The sequence below is a fragment of the Bos mutus genome, chromosome 5 (assembly GCF_027580195.1).
Source record: "Bos mutus isolate GX-2022 chromosome 5, NWIPB_WYAK_1.1, whole genome shotgun sequence".
Classification (NCBI taxonomy): domain Eukaryota; kingdom Metazoa; phylum Chordata; class Mammalia; order Artiodactyla; family Bovidae; genus Bos; species Bos mutus.
In genome coordinates, this window is record NC_091621.1 from 58,118,202 (window position 1) to 58,138,386 (window position 20,185).

Sequence of the window (20,185 nt, forward strand, 5' to 3'; positions counted from 1 at the left end):
TTGAGGAAAACTGCCTGATAATTCTTTCTTGTTCTTAATCTTACATGATAACCACATTTTATTCTTTCTTTAGAAACATTGTTTTGAATTTTATCCACATTTTCTACTCAAAATCTACATAATTTAAGGTTAAAGTTTCCATCCGAATACAAAGAATGAACATGTGCATGTATTTGCATGTGCTCATTCTTGGAGCAAATAAATGTAAAAGCATTAATATATTTTCCCTCTTGGTGTTGATTTTCATTCCCAAAGAATTCTCTTGTATTCTGTAGTGCATGATCCCTGAAACAAATTACATGGTATATAATGATGTATTTTCCAGTGAGTCAGCTCTTTACATCAGGTGGCCAAAGTATTGGAGCTTCAGCTTCAGCATCAGTCCTTCCAATGACTATTCAGTGTTGATTTTGCTTTAGGATTGACCAGTTTGTGAAATACCCTGGTGCTGGGAAAGATTGAAGGCAGTAGGAGAAGGGGATGATAGAGGATGAGATGGTTGGATGGCATCACCGACTTAATGGACATGAGTTTGCGGAAACTCCAGGAGATAGAGAAGGAAAGGGAAGCCAAGCATGCTGCAGTCTATGTGGTCACAAAGTCAGACATGACTGAGTAGTTGAACAATAATGATGTCATTTACCCTATCCATTAGCTTACATGGCACCTAAATTTCTCCCTAAAATGATTGGGTATTAAGTGTATATTAAGCACCAGACTCATAAATTAATGAATGTTCAAGTGCTGCTGCTGCTGCTAAGTCATGTCAGTTGTGTCTGAATCTGTGGGACCCATAAATGGTAGCCCACCAGGCTCCTCCGTCCCTAGGATTCTCCAGGCAAGAATACTGGAGTGGGTTGTCATTTCCTTCTCCAGTGCATGACAGTGAAAAGTGAAAGTGAAGTTGCTCAATCGTGTCCGACTCCTCACGACCCCATGGACTGTAGCCTACCAGGCTCTTCCATCCATGGGATTTCCCAGGCAAGAGTACTGGAGTGGGTTGCCATTGCCTTCTCCCAATGTTCAGATGACATTGTTATAACATTTTAAATTATATAATGATATATAAATGATAGAATAAGAATTTTAAAAATACCCCTTGATGATGCACATAAACAGCAGCAGGGTAGATTCTAGAGTTCTCTTTCAAAGTGATTCCACAAAGTGAAAATTCAGTACTCAGAGTTTACTGTTCACTTCATCTCTGATATTCAAAATTACTCAAATTCTGGAGTGTAAATTTGAAATTGAGCATGCATAGATGTTAAATAGTGTCAGTCATGTCCGACTCGGGAACCCTATGGATTGTAGCCCACCAGATTCCTCTGTCCATGGGATTCTCCAGGCAAGAACACTGGAGTGAGTTGCCACGCCCTCCTCCAGGGGATCTTCCAGACCCAGGGATTGAATGGGTCTCGTATGTCTCCTGCATTGGCAGGCAGGTTCTTTACTACTAGCACCAACTGGGAAGCTCATTTAAAACTGAGAGATTTGCATAATTAAAGAATGTGCATAGAAAGTGAGATGTATTAATATTTAGTTGTATAATTTAAAGTTCACACCATTTTTATATACAAAAAAAATCACTGTATGGTTGATGTGTGTTTGCTTGGTTGTTCAGTCATGTCCTACTCTTTGCGACCCCGTGGACTGTAGCCTGCCAGGCTGCTCTTGTCCACGGAGAGTCTCCAGGCAAGAATTCTGGAGTGGGTTGCCTTGCCCTCTTCCAGGGGATCTTCCCAACCAAAGAATATCCCAGGGATCGAACCCAGGTCTTCCATATTGCAGGTGGATTCTTTACCGTCTGAGCTACCAGGGAAGCCCAAGATACTGGAGTAAGTAGCCTATCCCTTCTACAGGGGATCTTCCCAACCCAAGAGTCAAACCAGGGTCTCTTGCATTGCAGGCAGATTCCTTATGAGCTAAGCTACCAGGGAAACCCTTATGGTTTGTACTCACCTTTAATCATTCACCTTTCTCTTGGCTACTACACTTCAGAGTTCACTGGAATTTCTAACCATCATCTCAAGACTCAGCAGTGAGACTAGGTAGAACAGACTCCAATCCAAAATAGGGTTAAACCAATTAATTTATACTCTTTGCTTACCTAAAGATGATGTGATGAAAAATATATAATCAATCAAAGACTGTGAAATGGGATATCTTTCTGAAATTTCTAACGAAAATAAGCTTACAATTTCTTTCAGATTAGGTGGTGCAAAGGTGTAAGATTTGAAGCTGCTGCTATTAATGTAATGCCACAGGCTAGTACAGAGAATTAATGCAAATATAGAGGTAGAGCCATGATAGAGCAACCAGGTATAATTACATTTTTATAACTGATTCATCATTAGAACAGATTTAAACACTCTTAGAACTATTTCTCCTGAATTTTCAGCTTATATGAAACAGTATTCATATCAATAATAATAATAAATTAATAATAATTTACATTATTTTAAGTAGCCACATTGAATTTTATTGTTATTTGCAATTGAAAATTATTTCAGTGACATCTTCAATTTTTCTTTCATTTGCATCCATTTGCTCCATTTGAACATCTTTTATGAGCGAATAAATGTTTCTTCTCTTGTCAAACAACAAACCCTCCAACTGTTCTCTGAACTGTATCTCTACTAATTTCTCAAGAAGTTATTACCTCACAGTTACAATATTAGTTTCTTTTTCCCCTTTCTATAATTGCTGTCACTAAAACCTTTCCAGTATCTCTTGTTTAAAGAATAATCACTTAAAAGAAAATCTTCCTTGTCTTTACAGCATCTTGCAAATGCTCTGCTTGAATTTAATTGCTGTGCTTGAGTTTTAGCAAAGAGTGGAGATATTGTCTGCACTGTTATTCATTTCTCTTTTTGGAACACTCCAATCTGGCTCTCATCATTATCACTTTACTTCTAAGCACCTTTTCCAAATTAACACAAATCATTTTCCTCTCTTTCCTCAATCCTCTTTCAGCATAAAGTACCATATACACTTTTTCTTACAAGTGTCTCCTTGTATTTTGTTATGACATCTCTACATTTTAACATGTTTCTAAGATTCAACTCTCCTCCCCTTTCCCTTGCCTTACTTTTTACTATTTCTTCTATCTATTCCCTTTCTTTTTGTTAACACAGTGTTTATTTATTTATTTGGTTGGGTCAGGTCTTACTTGTGGTACATGGGCTCAGTAGTTGAAGCTTGTGGGCTTAGTTGCCCGAGGACATATGGGATCTTAGTTCCCGGACCAGAGATCAAACCTGCACCCCCTGTATTGAAAGTGGATTTTTAATCACTGGACCATCAGAGAAGTCCCTAACATGATGTTTTTAGGCAACTTATTTAATTCTAAGTTTTCAAAAGATGACCACCCTGATGATCTCAAAATGTATATCTCAATCTAAGACTTGATCGTTGACCTCCAAGTTCTTAAGTCTAACTGTCTGCTTAAAATTAATTTCAACAACACATATTATTAAGCATCTATGAAATGCCAGGTGCTTTTTTTTTGGTGCTTGGGACACTTCACATAAATGAATATAGCAGGCTCAGCAATTTTTCCTGTAAAGGGCTGTATAGAAAATATTTTAGGCTTTGCAGACCATATGCTCCCTACTGAAATTCTGCTATTGTAGCACAGAAACAGTCAGAGACAATATGTAAGCGAATGAGAGTGTCTGTGTTCTAATAAAACTTTAGTTATGAGACCGGGTAGTAGACCATATTTGTAAACTGACTTTGGTCTATAAATCTCTTATAGAATTACCCATGGATATCTCAAATGGCTCATATCTAAGACAGAATGCTTGATTATCCATGCCATAGCTTTTTCTTCTGTCGTTACAAATTCAATGAAGCATAACATTTTTAATTCATTTACTCAAGCCAAAAGAAAAAAAAAAAGAATTAGGGTTAGTATTTATATCTCTCTTTTCATTATCAACATTCAATTTCTCAACAAATCACACAAATTATATCTCCAAAATACACTTCACATCCATTCATTTCTTTACATCTTCACATCTCCAAAAGAAAGTAAAAACATTGGTCACTTAGTTGTGTCTGACTCTTTTCCAGCCCCATGGACTGAAGCCCTCCAGGCAAGAATACTGGAGTGGGTATCCATTCCCTTCTCCAGGGGATGTTTCAAACCCAGGGATCAAAAGTGCGTTGCCTGCATTGCAGGCAGATTCTTTACTGTCTGAGCCACCAGAAAAGCCTCCTACATCTCCAGATTATTATTTTCACTGTATTCTTGTAAGCAGTGCCTTACTTTATTCCCTTCATCTTTCTTTCCCTATCCATTCTCCACACAGAATATCATGACATTTTAAGAATATAAGACAAATCATGTTATTCTTCTACTTCAAACTATTCAGTAAATTCTCTTCGCTCTTTGAAATAATTTCACATGTGTATGATCCAACTCTACTGGAATCCTCTACGTTTCCTGCATACATCAAGGTCTTTCCTGTCTAGTGGAGTCTGCATTCACTATTTGTACACCTGGGATATTCTTCCTCCAGTTCTTTGCATAACTGACTCCTTGGCTGTCTTTGTTAAAGTATTTCCAACTCTTATCTCCTCTATCAATTTCTATATCATTGTTTATTTATTATCTAGCATTTATCACAGCCTAATTATTTATGAGTTTATCATCTTTTACTTCTTCTGATATTTAAGATCCTCAAGTACAGGGTTTATCACAGAATCCCTATGATCACCATGAGCAATGACTAAGAGTCAGTTAATGCTTAAAAATAGAGTGAATAAATGAATATATTTTTATTAAATATATTACAAAGAAAAATAATATACTAATAAAAACAAAACCTTTCATTTCATGTTTTCTGAATTTTACATTTATTTAAAATGAAAAATTAGTTTATTCATTAGTTATTTGACTTGTTCACTCAATAAATATTACCCTGCACATCTCAGCCTCAGTACTATTGACATTTTGGGCTGGATAGTTCCTTATTACAGAGGCTGCCCAGTGAGTTGTAGGATGCATGGCAGCATCCTTTATCTTTATCTCTGAGGTACTAAGAGCACCCACTCTTTTCCTCCTCCCTAGTTGTGACAACCAGAAATGTCTCTAAACATTGCCAAGTGTGTCCTGGGAGGGAAAAATCACATCCTCCCAATTGAGAACCTTGATAATGAAACATCTGTTGTAGCCTACATATTTTGTTGTTGGTGGTGGGGGTTTAGTTGCTAAGTCATGTCTGACTGTTGCGACCCCATGGACTCTAGCCCCACCAGGCTCCTCTGTCCATGGGATTCTCCAGGCAAGAATACTGGAGTGGGTTGCCATTTTAGATACTGGAATAAATGGGAAGCTGTCTTCCTGTCCTCAGAAAACTAAAACCTAGTAGGAAAGAGAGATATTGAGTTAGTATTTTAAATAAGCACTATTAAGTATAGGGTAGAATTAAAGTATGCAACAGGGAAATCTAACCTAAACTGGGGAGTGGGGAAATTTTCCCTTCAAGAAGTGATTGTAAGCTGAAATATCAGTGTTCTAAGTGAAATAACTGTAGAAGAAAAGAGTACTCCCGACAGAGGAAGAATCATGTAAAAGAACAAAGTATGGCCCATTTAAGAAGTAAAAACAAAATGCCAGTCTATCTAAAGTATACAGCACAATCCATCACATGAAGCCTGGAGAGGTCGGCAGGTGCCATGTCTTATTTACACAGGTGCATTCCATTAAGGATTTGGTGCTTTATTCTACAAAAGCTATAAATGGTTAGACACATACATGATCAGACATGAATCCTAAGGTCTTGCCCTGGATTTTCTGAATAAAATGGATGAGTAGGAGAAAGAGGACCTATAAAGTGAGTAGAGAAAGCATGATGTAGTGTATAAATGCCAGCAATGATGAAATGAGTAGGAAAAGACAGACGTGGGTGGAAATGAAAAAAAAAATCGAGTGTGAATCAACTCGGCTTATGGATTACATAGATTTCAGGGGCCAAGGACGGAAGAACCATGATGTAAGCCATTGAGCAGATGGTGGTATTTTGCTATTATTGATGCTAGGTCCACACACCCAAACTAATACAGAATTTCAGAAAATATAAATCTACTTTTGAATGCAAAGAAACTCTTCATATCAACAATTCATAACATTAAACATGCTGTTCTTTTGATTTATTTTCATTGTGATGTCAGTCTTTTATTCATTATCTCTTAACAGCCTAATAAATCTCTACACATTCAGTGATTAAAATTGTGGTTTACATACTTTTTATGATATCTATTGGTCAGGAATCTAGGCATGACTTAGTTGGGTCCTCTAATTTAGGATCTCTCACAGGGTTAGAGACAAAATATCAGACAGGGCTGGGGGCTTTTCTAAAGGCTTGAATGTGAAAGGATCTGCTTCTAGGCTCGCTTGGTGGTTCCTGAAAAAAATCAGCTCTTTGTGGGCTGTTGAATTGAGGCCGTTGGTTTTTTTTTTTTTTTTTAAGGACATTGACTATAGTTTTTGCTCACTTCCTGGCACATAGGCCTTTCTACATCTAACTGCACCAAAGCCAACAAGAGACAGAATCTGCTAACAAGACAAAAGACATAATCTTTTGTAGCCTAATCATGGAAACACTTTTCAGCATCTCCAAATTCTCTTGGTTGGAATAAATTACTCAAGGGAAGAGGGTATACAAGGTCATGAAGACTAGGAGGTTGGACCCTTTTTGTGCTAGCTTGGGAGTCTATCTACCATAATTTATATATTATTTCAAACATTCAGATTAAAATAAAATAAATACAATATGAAAAGGCAGGATTGTAGATGTATTAAGAGTCTAAAATAAATGTTTTACTTAAAATTAGTTCTTCCTAGGAATAAATTTTCACAAATCTTGGAAGCTACTATGTAGCATGGACAAGAAATATGTTTTCCAAGAACACACAAGTTGAATGGGAATAGTAAATTGAGAAAATATTTTCTTTAATTATATAGATATTTATAGTATAGGATAGGAGTAGACAGAGTGTGTGGAGAAGAACCCTAATGTTATTAATAAGTGTCAGGATTATAAACTTAAAAGCATAAATTGTTTCAATTTTCTTTTAAAATGTCACATTATTTCTTTCAAGAAACATCTGATCTTGTCAATCAAAACTAGGCTACACGTCCTAATGTCTTTGTAAAAGTTTGGACACGCAGCAAAACATTTTATTTTTTTTCTCTTGAGTATCTTATTTTATTTAACTTCCTGCATATTGTTTGGAATTGATCTTGACAGACTTTAATCAGGTTGATGAAACTCTGTAGACTGTCAAGCATAAAATATAATGTTTGTTCTACCCATCTTAGAGGGCTCTTAAAATGAACATAACTCATCTGTGGCAGTGGGCAACAAATGTTTAAGAATATCTTTTTTTTTTTTTTTCTCTACACTATCCTCAGTAGCTAGGGGGTTGCCAGAGAATGAAAACTTCCAGATCTTTTACTCACCTTAACATGACATCCTAAAATGGTGATATTTTCAAGTTATTAATGTTGAACATGTAGGATTTGAATTTTTTATTAATATTTCCATTTTATTTCAAACTGATGTGGGTGCTCTAGATACTGTTTTATCATCCCCAAAACACCTTTTTAAGCTTTAAAAAATATAACTTAGTTCTATTTCATAATCCATTTTAGTTAGAATTTTCCACATAAGTAACTCAGGAAAGGGCTATTATTTTTAAATATCAGTTTCCATGTTTTGTATTATTCTGAATGTCAGGCCAGCACTGCCAATTGTATGATTTAATTATTTGATTCATGATGTCAGATACTTATTATAAATAAAGAACAGCACTTCCTTTCATCTATAGCAAATGTTATTCATAGGGAAATTGGCCATTTTGGAATTTAAAAAGGAGGGAAGTAAGATAATTTGTTAAATTTCTTTTAACTTTGCTCATGTCCAATAATGAACAGTGCATACTATTAATATTGTCAGTTATAAGTTAATAAGACAGCAGTCTCAGGTTAATAGGATTGGAAAATTTTTAAGTTCCAAGGCCATCTCTCTCCATTTCCAGAAACAAAAATGTTAAAAATCAAACCATCTATTTAAAATTACTTTTTGCTATTGTTGATTCATGCATGCTACATTAATGTAATAAGGGCACCTAATTTTAAAAAAAGAGTCGGATTTCAGCATTTTAACTTGTCAAACTATAGGAAAAATAGACCAACATTAAATTTCTAAAGGTTCTTTGAAGGGAAGTTAGGAGGGATCTAGACTTCCACCACCAAAGAGAGAGGATGTGGAGGAAAGGGATTGTGGGAGAGAAGTGAAAATTCTAATTTTAGTGGAGCAAAAATGGAAACATTCCCAATGGTAAGACAGGGACAATGGTTTCTTCCTCGTAGCAGGATCTGAGCCCAGCAGGCGAGAACCACTGTGGAATGGTAGGGACCTCAGAGCATAGTGGACTTTGGTGTGCCTAGGAAGGCAGGGTGTACAGCACGGGGCTTCCTGTTATGGCAAGGATTCCCAATGGACAACAGAGCAATGAAGCTTTCCGCCACCTCGAGAGCATATGAACTTATATAGTAATTAATCAAACCAGGGGACATAGTTTTACTTGTATTAACATGGGAAAGAACTTCAAGATCTTTTTAGGAAGTGAGTAAAGAGAGGGAGAGCCAATGACAGAGGTTATTTATTTTTGTTTTGTTTTATAATTATCTGGTAAGAGGGATCTGGGATCTATGTTGACCATCATTTCATGCCAAATAGATGGGGAAACAATGGAAACAGTAACAGACTTTATTTTCCTGGACTCCAGAATCATTGCACATGGTAACAGCAGCCATGAAATTAAAAGATGCTTGCTCCTTGGAAGAAAAGCTATGACAAACCTAGACAGCCTATTAAAAAGCATAGACATTATTTGCTGACAAAGATCCATATAGTCAAAGCTACAGTTTTTCCAGTAGTCATGTATGGATGTGAGAGTTAGACCATAAAGAAGACTGAGAGCCAAAGAATTGATGCTTTTGAATTGTGGTGTTGGAGAAGACTCTTGAGAGTTCATTGGACAGCAAGGAGATCAAACCAGTCAATCCTAAAGTAAATCAGTCCTGAATATTCATTGGAAGGACTGATGCTGAAGCTGAAGCTCCAATATTTTGGTCACCTGATGCAAAGGGCCAACTCATCGGAAAAGACTCTGAAGCCGGGAAAGATTGAAGGCAGAAGAAGGGGACGACAGAGAATGAGATGGTTGGATGACATCACCGATTCAATGGACATGAGATTGAGCAAACTCCAGGAGATGGTGAAGGACAGGGAAACGTGGCGTGCTACAGTCCATGGCGTTGCAGAGTGCTGGACATGACTGAGCGACTAAACAATGACAACACTATGTATTAATGTTACCCCCAAGTCTTTTTATGACTTGAGAGCTTATTTGTGTTTTGAACTGAAAATATTCCATTTTCTGGATGTACCAGGATTTTTCAATCCATTAATTTACTGAAGACCATCTTGTTTGCTTCTAAACATTGGCAATTATGAATAAAGCTGCTGCAAACATCCTTGTGCAGGTTTTACATGGACATAAATTTTCAATTCCTTCAGATAAGTATCAAGCAAGGAAAACAATTGCTTGATCACATACATCACATAACAGTATGTTTACTTTTATAGGAAAATGATAAACTATCTTCCAAAGTGGATGTACCATTTTGCTGTCCCATCAGCAATGAATGAGTACCTTTTGCTCCACATTTTCACAGCATTTGATGTTGTTGGGGCTTTGGACTTTGGCCATTCTAATGGGTGGGCTGCCATCTATGGGGTCGCACAGAGTCGGACATGACTGAAGTGACTTAGCAGCAGCAGCAGCAATGGGTGTGTAGAGATATCTCACTGTTGGTTTAACTTGTCTTTCTCTGATGACATATGATGTGGACCATATTTTCATATGTTTATTCATTTATCTTCTGTGATGAGGTGTCTTAGGCCATGTTTTTATCAGGTTTATGTTTTCTTTTTGTTGAGTTTTAAGAGTTCTTTACAGATTTGGGATAACAATCCCTTCTTAAGTGTTTCAGAAAATATTCTTCTAAAACAATATTTTGTATTGAAGTATAGCCTATTAACAATGTTGTGATAGTTTCAAGTGAACAGTGAAGGGACTCAGCCATAAATATACATGTATCCATTTTCCTCCAAACTCCACTCCCATCCAGGCTGCCACATAGCATTGAGTAGAGTTCCATATGCTCTACAGTAGGTCCTTATTGCTTACCCATTTTAAAAAATAGCAGTGTGAAGATGAGGGAGATCTTTTTAAAATCCTATGTCCTGCTGGCAGTGATCTTTATTAGTTAACAGGAGAAATCAACCCTTTAAGTAAACCCATTAAGAAAACCCTTGCCTTTGCACCTACTTTTTGGATCATTTTATAACAAGATGTGGTCATCACAAATATTTCTTGTTATGTGGTTTGTTAGTGAAAGGAAATGTCTTATACTGTACTTGCAATATTCTGAATATGTTACAAATGCAACCTCATCAAATAAGTTTATACATAGTACAGAGTTAAGTTTTTGAAGGTAAATACTTCTGGTTTAGACCTTGTTATTTGTTCAACCTAAATTAATAGTTGTAAAAACATAGGAATCACCCAATGCATTTTTGAAGAAAAATCAATTAATAATATAATGAAAAAATAGTAGTTAAATATGTGGTTCAAACAGGCTAATCTTGCTTCCTATCTTGCTTTTGCAAATGATTCCCTTCACTGAAGACTAGGGGCTACTCTGGGAAACCAGCTTCATTCCTGGGGCCATGTTGGCTATGAAAAAAATTCTTTGCTTGTCTAGATTTCATATATTGCTGCCAATATCTGCCTGCCTTTTTTTGTGCTTTTTCATTAAGGCACTGTAGTTATACTTCCCATTTCTGTTCTTTATCTACACTCTACTTTTATCCTCAGGGTACTGTAAACTATCCTTTCCCATTCTATTTATACATTTAAGATAAATAACTTGTAGTGAATAAAAGAATGAATCTAAAAATGAAGGGGTAAGAGTGCATTATATCTGTGGAAACAAACTACAGTAATCCTAAATATAATATTTTATAGTTACATTGATTATTTTTTGGCTTGAATATTTTAGGATATACAACTGTTAGTTCAACGTTCTTTCCTATGTTTTTCATCCTATGATATTTTATTTTAAAGGTAATGAGAGTGCTATAAAATATATAAACATATATATATATATACTTTTATATCTACATATATATTGGAATGTACATGTATATGTGCATATATACATCAGATCAGATCAGATCAGTCGCTCCATCGTGTCCGACTCTTTGTGACCCCATGAATCGCAGCATGCCAGACCTCCCTGTCCATCACCAACTCCTGGAGTTCACTCAGACTCACGTCCATTGAGTCAGTGATGCCATCCAGCCATCTCATCCTCTGTCGTCCCCTTCTCCTCTTGCCCCCTATCCCTCCCAGCATCAGAGTCTTTTCCAATGAGTCAACTCATCGCATGAAGTGGCCAAAGTACTGGAGTTTCAGCTTTAGCATCATTCCTCCCAAAGAAATCCCAGGGCTGATCTCCTTCAGAATGGACTGGTTGGATCTCCTTGCAGTCCAAGGGACTCTCAAGAGTCTTCTCCAACACCACAGTTCAAAAGCATCAATTCTTCGGCACTCAGCCTTCTTCACAGTCCAACTCTCACATCCATACATGACCACAGGAAAAACCATAGCCTTGACTAGATGGACCTTTGTTGGCAAAGTAATGTCTCTGCTTCTGAATATGCTATGTAGGTTGGTCATAACTTTCCTTCCAAGAAGCAAGTGTCTTTTAATTTCATGGCTGCAGTCACCGTCTGTAGTGATTTTGGAGCCCAGAAAAATAAAGTCTGACACTGTTTCCACTGTTTCCCCATCTATTTCCCATTAAGTGATGGGACCGGATGCCATGATCTTTGTTTTCTGAATGTTGAGCTTTAAGCCCACTTTTTCACTCTCCACTTTCACTTTCATCAAGAGGCTTTTGAGTTCCTCTTCACTTTCTGCCATAAGGGTGGTGTCATCTGCATATCTGAGGTTATTGATATTTCTCCCAGCAATCTTGATTCCAGCTTGTGTTTCTTCCAGCCCAGTATTTCTCATGATGTACTCTGCATGTAGGTTAAATAAGCAGGGTGACAATATACAGCCTTGAGGAACTCCTTTTCCTATTTGGAACCAGTCTGTTGTTCCATGTCCAGTTCTAACTGTTGCCTCCTGACCTGCATACAAATTTCTCAAGAGGCAGATCAGGTGGTCTGGTATTCCCATCTCTTTCAGAATTTTCCACAGTTTATTGTGATCCACACAGTCAAAGGCTTTGGCATAGTCAATAAAGCAGAAATAGATGCTTTTCTGGAACTCTCTTGCTTTTTCCACGATCCAGCGGATGTTGGCAATTTGATCTCTGGTTCCTCTGCCTTTTCTAAAACCAGCTTGAACATCAGGAAGTTCACGGTTCACATATTGCTGAAGCCTGGCTTGGAGAATTTTGAGCATTACTTTACTAGCATGTGAGATGAGTGCAATTGTGCGGTAGTTTGAGCATTCTTTGGCATTGCCTTTCTTAGGGATTGGAATGAAAACTGACCTTTTCCAGTCCTGTGGCCACTGCTGAGTTTTCCAAATTTGCTGGCATATTGAGTGCAGCACTTTCACAGCATATATATATATATATATTTATATGTATATATATGTGTATGTATATATACACATATATTGGCTTCCCAGGTGGCTCAGTGGTAAGCAATCCACCTGCCAATGGACACAGGTCCAATCCCTCAGTTAGGAAGATCCCCTGGAGAAGGAAATAGCAATCCCCTCCAGTAGTTTTGTCTGGGAAATCCCATAGTCAGAGGAGCTTGGCGGGCTACAGTACACGGGACCGCAAAGAGTTGAACACAGATAAGCTGGGGCTTCCCAGGTGTTGCTAGTGATGAAGAACCTGCCTGTCAGTGGAGGAGATGTAAGGGACATGGGTTCGATCCCTGGCTCATGAAGATTATCTGGAGGAGGGCATGGCAACCCACTGCAGTACTCTTGCCTGGAGAACCTGATGGACAGAGGAGCCTGGAAGACTATGGTCCATGGGGTCACAAAGAGTCAGACATGACTGAAGCGACTTATACATGCAAGCCTTAGGAATACACACAGATATACAACTTTTTTTAGCAAGACGATATTGTTCTTTGTGGTTTAATGGACCATAGAATTTTCTTGTGGAAAAAATGTGGTGGATATTTGCTTTTTGGCAACAGATCTCTAGTTTTCGTCTCAGTGAACACCCCTCTTCTGTACTCGCAGCCACTTGTTTACATGAAGCTGTCTGCCTAGGCACAGTTGTCTTAATCTGTAAGTGCCATAAATGGTATCATACTGTGTTAGCAAATAGCTGGCTTATTAAAAAATATAAAAATCTGATAAATTGGGAACACAGATGTCTTCTATTTATTGCTTCTTTGCACGGTGTTTAAGAAATATGGCTGGCATAATGTTTTAAACAGAACTAATACAGCTGCACAAAAGACCCTCATAGTCAGTGTTTGTAACCTTCTTTTAATTTATAATTCTAAACACCCACAGAAGCTCATAAAGGAAGGTTAGACACAGGGACAGGTTCAACAATGATGTTAGGTCTCTTGCTCCAACAATGCCCAGGGCAACAGATTGTCAAATTCAGACTGATTGTTCCGGCAGCGAAAGAATAACAAAGTGCAAAGGCTTGTATGTTTGGAGCTTGTTGAACTTAGCCCAACTCTGCTATCTTTTGGGTTGAGATACTTGTAAATCTTACAACTGTTTTACTGCATAGCTGAGCCATGTCAGAAGGGTGCAGGGACTCTTATTTCAAAGCCCTCAGAATTCTTAGCTACCTATGCCTGTCAGGCCTTTCTAACCTTCCTTTGAAATGAAAAATAGTTTGAGATGTTCTCCTAGACATAACAATGGTGAAAAAGAAAAAGGTTACAATAACAAAATTGTTTTAACAAAGGGCGAGGGCACAAAGTTGTCTCAGCCAGTTGTGAACCCTAGCTACAGAGGCTTGATTTTATTACTTATAGGTTACAGGAGGCAGTGAGGAAAATTACAGAATGCCTAAAACCAGATTTGAAAACTTGGAGCTAGTCCAAATGTTCCTCCAATTCACCTGTGAAACAAAAAATGGAAAAATGTTTTGCTGATTTTTTTTCTCCCACAGTGGCCTTCTGTTATGCTAGAAGTTCCATCTCTAGGAAAAGCCATTCTATTGGATTAAAAAGTTAGCTACCATTTATTGAGAACTTATTATACATCCAGCATTGTTATGGATTTTAAATGTTTAATATGTGTTTTGTGGTCAGTTGTAAAATATACTGTGAGCCAAGGAGAAATCTAGGAGTTTGGGAAGATGATGGAATATGGCACCATTTGTAGTGAAATTCAATAGAAAGGGCTTTTTAAATGTAACCCTGATTTGGAATTTTGTGCAAACTATTGTGGCAGAAAATTTTTTTAGGTACTTATTAAAGATTCAACCTCTAGGGATTTTTGGTAACCTTTGGGTTGGCAACAAATAAGTAGCTATTTGCCTGGAGATAGAGAAATATATCCAAGAACAAAATCATTTTTGTTCAGGTTTGTATTTCAAATGAAAATTCTTTGAAAACCCATAGAACAAGCAATCATCCTGAAAGTTGAGATTGCAATTATAGAATTGGGCCCCTTAAGAGAAAAAAACATATGCTGGGCTTCAAGGTACTAAGAACCTTGAGATCCCAGATTATATAATTTAATTAATACCATGAATCAAATCAGAGAAGGTATGTTGACTAGAGAAAACTGTGATGAATTTTCAACCTCCTGACTCTGTGGTTTGAATTTTGAACCAGAGCCTTAAGAATTCCAAAACACTCCTGAGAATATTAACTTGGATTTTCCTTTAGTAAAGTTACCCATGGAAGGTATTTGGATGAGGGAAGAAATAATCCAATTATCTGTGGTAACCACCAAGTATCATGGACACCATTACTGAGGACTTAGAAATAGTCAGGAACTCAGAGCATCTGGCAAAATATTAGTTTTGATCCTATAGACCTCTAACTCTTTCAGAGAAAAGCTATGAAACTAGTTTTTGGCGAACTAAAGAAGAGACTTTCATAGGGTTACACACAATCTTTACCGTAAGTTCTGTGAATTACATATATTATTTTCTTAATCTATAATTGAAGGAGTTGATATTTAAAGTGCTTGACTAATTTTCCCAAGATGCCAGTCTTTGGCAGAAACAGGATTTAGACAAATCTAGATTTTTCTGATTCTTTGGCCCTTTTTTTTTGTCACCACATAATATTTACTTTGCCACAAAATAATAGGTGAAACAGCTCCACATGTGAGTAGTGATTGCCACCCATATTTCTGTCTATTGTGAAAACCATTGACACAGTATTCTTATTTTCAGGTATTGTATTCTGAGCAAATATTTCTTTTCATTTCCACAATACAAAATACATTAGCTCCTTTTTAAAGCAAACATCTTGTCCATTTGGAGGGAAAATAAGGAAGTACTTGAGGCTACATCTGGGCTGAGAAGCAGAAAGGAGGTCTCACATTAACATTTATATCAGAGCATAATGTAAGCAAAAATTTTCTGTTAAGTAAGAGACAGCTCCTTTTGTTTAAAAAAACCGAATGTTCTCTTCTGACATAGGGAAGCATTCTTGTTTACTTATAGCAAGTTTTGGGGTTTGTAAATGTAAGGATTACCTCTTCATTCAGTTGCATCTCTCCAAAATTCATTTGAAAATACATTTATTTAATAAAATATTTATTGAATATATAGTGTATTCTTGGCTTTGTAATAGGCACTGGAAATAAAAAAGCTTAATAAGACACTATTCTGGTCCATAAAAATAATAGTTTCTTGTGGAGACAAACTCATATCCCATGCTATTTAACTCATTTGTTTTGTACAATAACTATCTATTGTTGACATATTTGATATAAGACATTGTGCTAAGAGATGTGGTTCCTGTCCTCATGGACATTTTATAAAGACTAAAGATAAGTAAACAGGCAAAAAAAATGTGTATGATAAGATCTCAGGGAAAGCAAATGAGGTGTTTGTGGAATATTTAAGGATATGTCCAACTCATATCTGAGGATATCTTCCTAGAGGAAGTTTTATCTAAGGTAAGAACCAAAGTGTAGGTAGAGATTCCAGGCATCAAAAAGATTACGGATACCTGAGAGATTGTGGTCTGTTTAAGGACTACAAAAGGGTTGTTGTTTGTAAAATTTTCAAAGAATTTTTATTTGAAATACAAAACTGAACAACAACAAACAATAAGATTTGTTGCTGTTGTTGTTTAGTTGCCAAGTTGTATCCAACTCTTTTGCGACCCCATGGACTGTAGCCTTCCAGGCTCCTCTGTCCATGGGATTTCCCAGGCAAGAATAATGGAGTGGGTTGGCATTTCCTTTTACAGGGGATCTTCCTGGCCCAGGGATCAAACCAGAGTCTCCTGCATGAGCAAGCGGGCTCTTTACCACTGAGCCAGCCACCAGGGAAGCCTACAAAAGGGTGTAGCTAGGCTAAAAAACTAGAACTTTGGTCTTCTAATTTTGAAATTTTGACTAACAGAAATTGTAGAAAAATAATTTTGTTGTCCTTAATTTATATTGATCAATTTTTTCAATGAAAATCAAACCTTTTAAAATGATTTTTAAATAGAAATCATAATGAACTCTTTCCCTTCTTGATGTTCTATGATAATGTCAGTTTCAGTAGTGATGAATATATTCTCGGTAGTTTTTGGTAGTTTTCATTGTTTTATATCAATATTTTATGCTCTAACTTGTTACTACAAAACTCAAGTTGTAATATATTTCTTCAAAAGTTCCAGTGGAACTTTATTTAATTTCATACCGTATAATTGAATTTCTTTTTTAAACTGCAAATTAATAAAATTTATAAGATGTACCTTATAAAAAAGAATAATGTCCATATTTAAAATTCATAAAATGAAAAGTGCTTGAAAATATTCTATAATATCATGAAATTTTGACTGGTTCACTTTCAAATTTCTTTCTTCCTGCTGTAATCTCAACATTTTCAAAATTAATTTATGTCACTATTTGCATAAGCCCACAATCTGCTAAAGTTTCTCTCTTTCTGAAGTTCAAAGAGTTTGTATGTCAATTTTCATTCCCACTGTCATCAGGGAAGCAATATTATATATCAGTGAATATGCTTTGCTAAACTTCTATCAATTTTAAACTGCAGGAAATAAGTCTAGTCACCCTTAAACACATGCTGTCAATCAGAAAATCAGAAAGCAGGATAGACATAACATATCCTCACAGCATTGTAGAATCCACATGTGGTTGACACACTGAATGATTCATAAATGTATATCTTTAAACCCCAGAAAAGAAGCAGAATTTGAATGAATAATAAAAGGCCAAAGTTAATCCTAAACATTCAAGTTATTTCCAGAAATCAGAAAAGGGAAAATGAGTTTTTCTTTAAGGCATACAGAGTGAATAAAAGTATAGACAATTTGTTATAAATGGCTTTAGGATAAGTTAGGTAAATTTTATATCAAATATGAAATATAAATGCTAATTTCACACATATATTCATTTCTAAAGGGAAATGGATATAATCTCTGAATCTAGACTGCCTTTATAAAAGCCTGTTTTAAGAATTGATGATGAATTTTAGTCTATTCACAGTTGGAAGAAAACATTTTGTTTTAAGATTAGTTGTCAATATGCTGTATCTATCTAGTTTTGAATGAATATTATGTGTTTAAATTATCTACTTTGATTGTTTTTATTTGGGCATTAACTTGTTGAACTACTGTATTAGAGATTTATCACTAATTCTCCCAGCAACACTAAATATAATCATTAGAAGATCAGAATTTAAAGACAATTTCAGATATTGCCAATACAATGCCAGAGATGGCATTTCCTACAGCTATCTGGCAGATTATATGTCTTCTTTTTCTTTCCAATCAACTTTTCAACTCTAATGCATTTCATGTACTGTCAATCACAGCTCATTTAGACTTTCTGTAATTGGTGAAGTAATTACTTTTCATGCTTTTAAATCACGTGTGCATTTTGTAGCTATTAATCAATTTCCTGCTGTGCCCTGAGTTAAATTAAATTATAATACTAATACCAGAAGAGATCCCAATAGCTTTTTCTCCATACACTAGTGAAGCAATCATCAGTGGAGAAGCCAGACTTTAGTTTTTATATAAAAATGTAGAGAACGATTGTTTTGCTAGAGCTGACAGATGATATCTACCATTCTTTAGTGCTTACTGTTCTGCAACAGCAAAAATTGGAATAATATATTACAAGCTTTTGATGCAGTACAATTGTTTAGTGACTCCAAATAGCAGAATTTGCTTTTCTCTCCTGCAGCTGTCTGCCTCTTGTTCTCTCATTTGATGAAAATGAATGTAGAGTGAATGAGAATACATTTCTGCTCTCTTCTCACTTTCATGGTTATATTGCTTTAGTCAAGCAGTTAATTCAAACCAGTACATCCAGAACTTCTAGGTAAGAGCAAGGTGGATTTCATGCCTCAAAGTAGCTCCAATTGGAGCTATACCCAAAACTTAAACTAACAGACAGAACTTTGTGATAACTAGATAGATAGATGGTGGTTGTACTATGGGGAAAAATGATGAGGCAGGGACCCAATGCATATAGTGCAAAGATGGTGGGCAGCTATTTAAGTTTTACTAATTATCAGAACATAGGATCAATAATGTGACTGGGTACGTTTAAAAATTAAACCATGCTTAAGTTTGGGATGAAATGTAGATTATAAAACATAAGCAGGAATGTATTTAAATATCTCAAAATGGAAAATCCTTCCCACGTTTCACTCCTGGAGAGAATTTCAATATGACTTGCCCATGATTTCTTGCAATTAAATAGAATTTAGTCTTCCATTTTGTTTAAAAATAAGGCCTTAAAATAAATTTATAGGATTTAATTGCCTGAAATGTTGCAAGTATAATAGAAAATTTTTACAAGAATTAGAATATACTTTTTATTTTGAGGTTTTTGGAATGTTTTCTGCTGTATGTATACTTGTAGAAGTATAAAATTAGAGTTATTATGTAAGTGTTGCAGTTTTATATCTTACAGAGGTATGAAGAGATTTTTTAAAGATGTTTATGGCAATCGTACTATAAAACTAAGTTATCTTAAAATAGAGAGTAGAAACTGAATGAAAAAATGAAAAGGAAGATTAGAGGATAAATGTAGATGTAAAAGCTATCATAAATGCCAATGTTTGAAAATATCAAATGAAATAGCACGATTAAGATGCTAAAGAAAACATAATGAGCTAAGGAAATATTTTCTACCTTTTTTCCTCTGTATTTTTCACTGAAGTGACAAATTTTTTTTTAATGTGTTTTTTTCATAATGAAAATCTTCCTTCTTGTACCAGTTATACACAGTATCATTTTTTCTTTTTTTAAAAAAAATCTGCTATTTTATCTCATAACAATTAAAACAAAATATATGAAAGTAGGAGCACAATGCTTCAGACCTCATTTAAGTACATGTGCTCATGAACGGTTTCTAGAGGAGGAAAGAGGGCTGCTAAGGAAGACAGATATCATACAGGAATGTCAATCACATTTAATAGGCAGTGGTGGAAGGTAATCTTCTTCTTTCCATCAGTCTCTAGCAGACTAGTAGACAGAACTCATTACTGTGCAAATGAACCTGCCAGATGCTTCAGCCATTTGCCTCACTAGAGGTCACAGAGAGTTGACACCAGTTAAAGCTGGTTAAATGTGGCTAGGGAAGGAACACCAAGACAGAGCAGCTCCATAGGTGGAAATAAACAGTATCATACTGACAACAACCTTAAGAAAGTTTAAAAAGTCTTTGTGCAATTATAGGAGGGAGAAAAGTTTCATCAAAGTGGTTCATGTGTTTAAAATTAGTTCCTCTCATCATTTAACAAATAAGAAAAATAGGTATTTCACTTTCCCAGTATTATGGCAACAGAATGTCAGTTCAGCAGCCTTTAGCCTATAGAAACCTAGAGATTTTTAGAAGGTTTATCTCATTTTCAGTGAGCTACCTCTTCTTATTGGGTCATTCTTTGTAC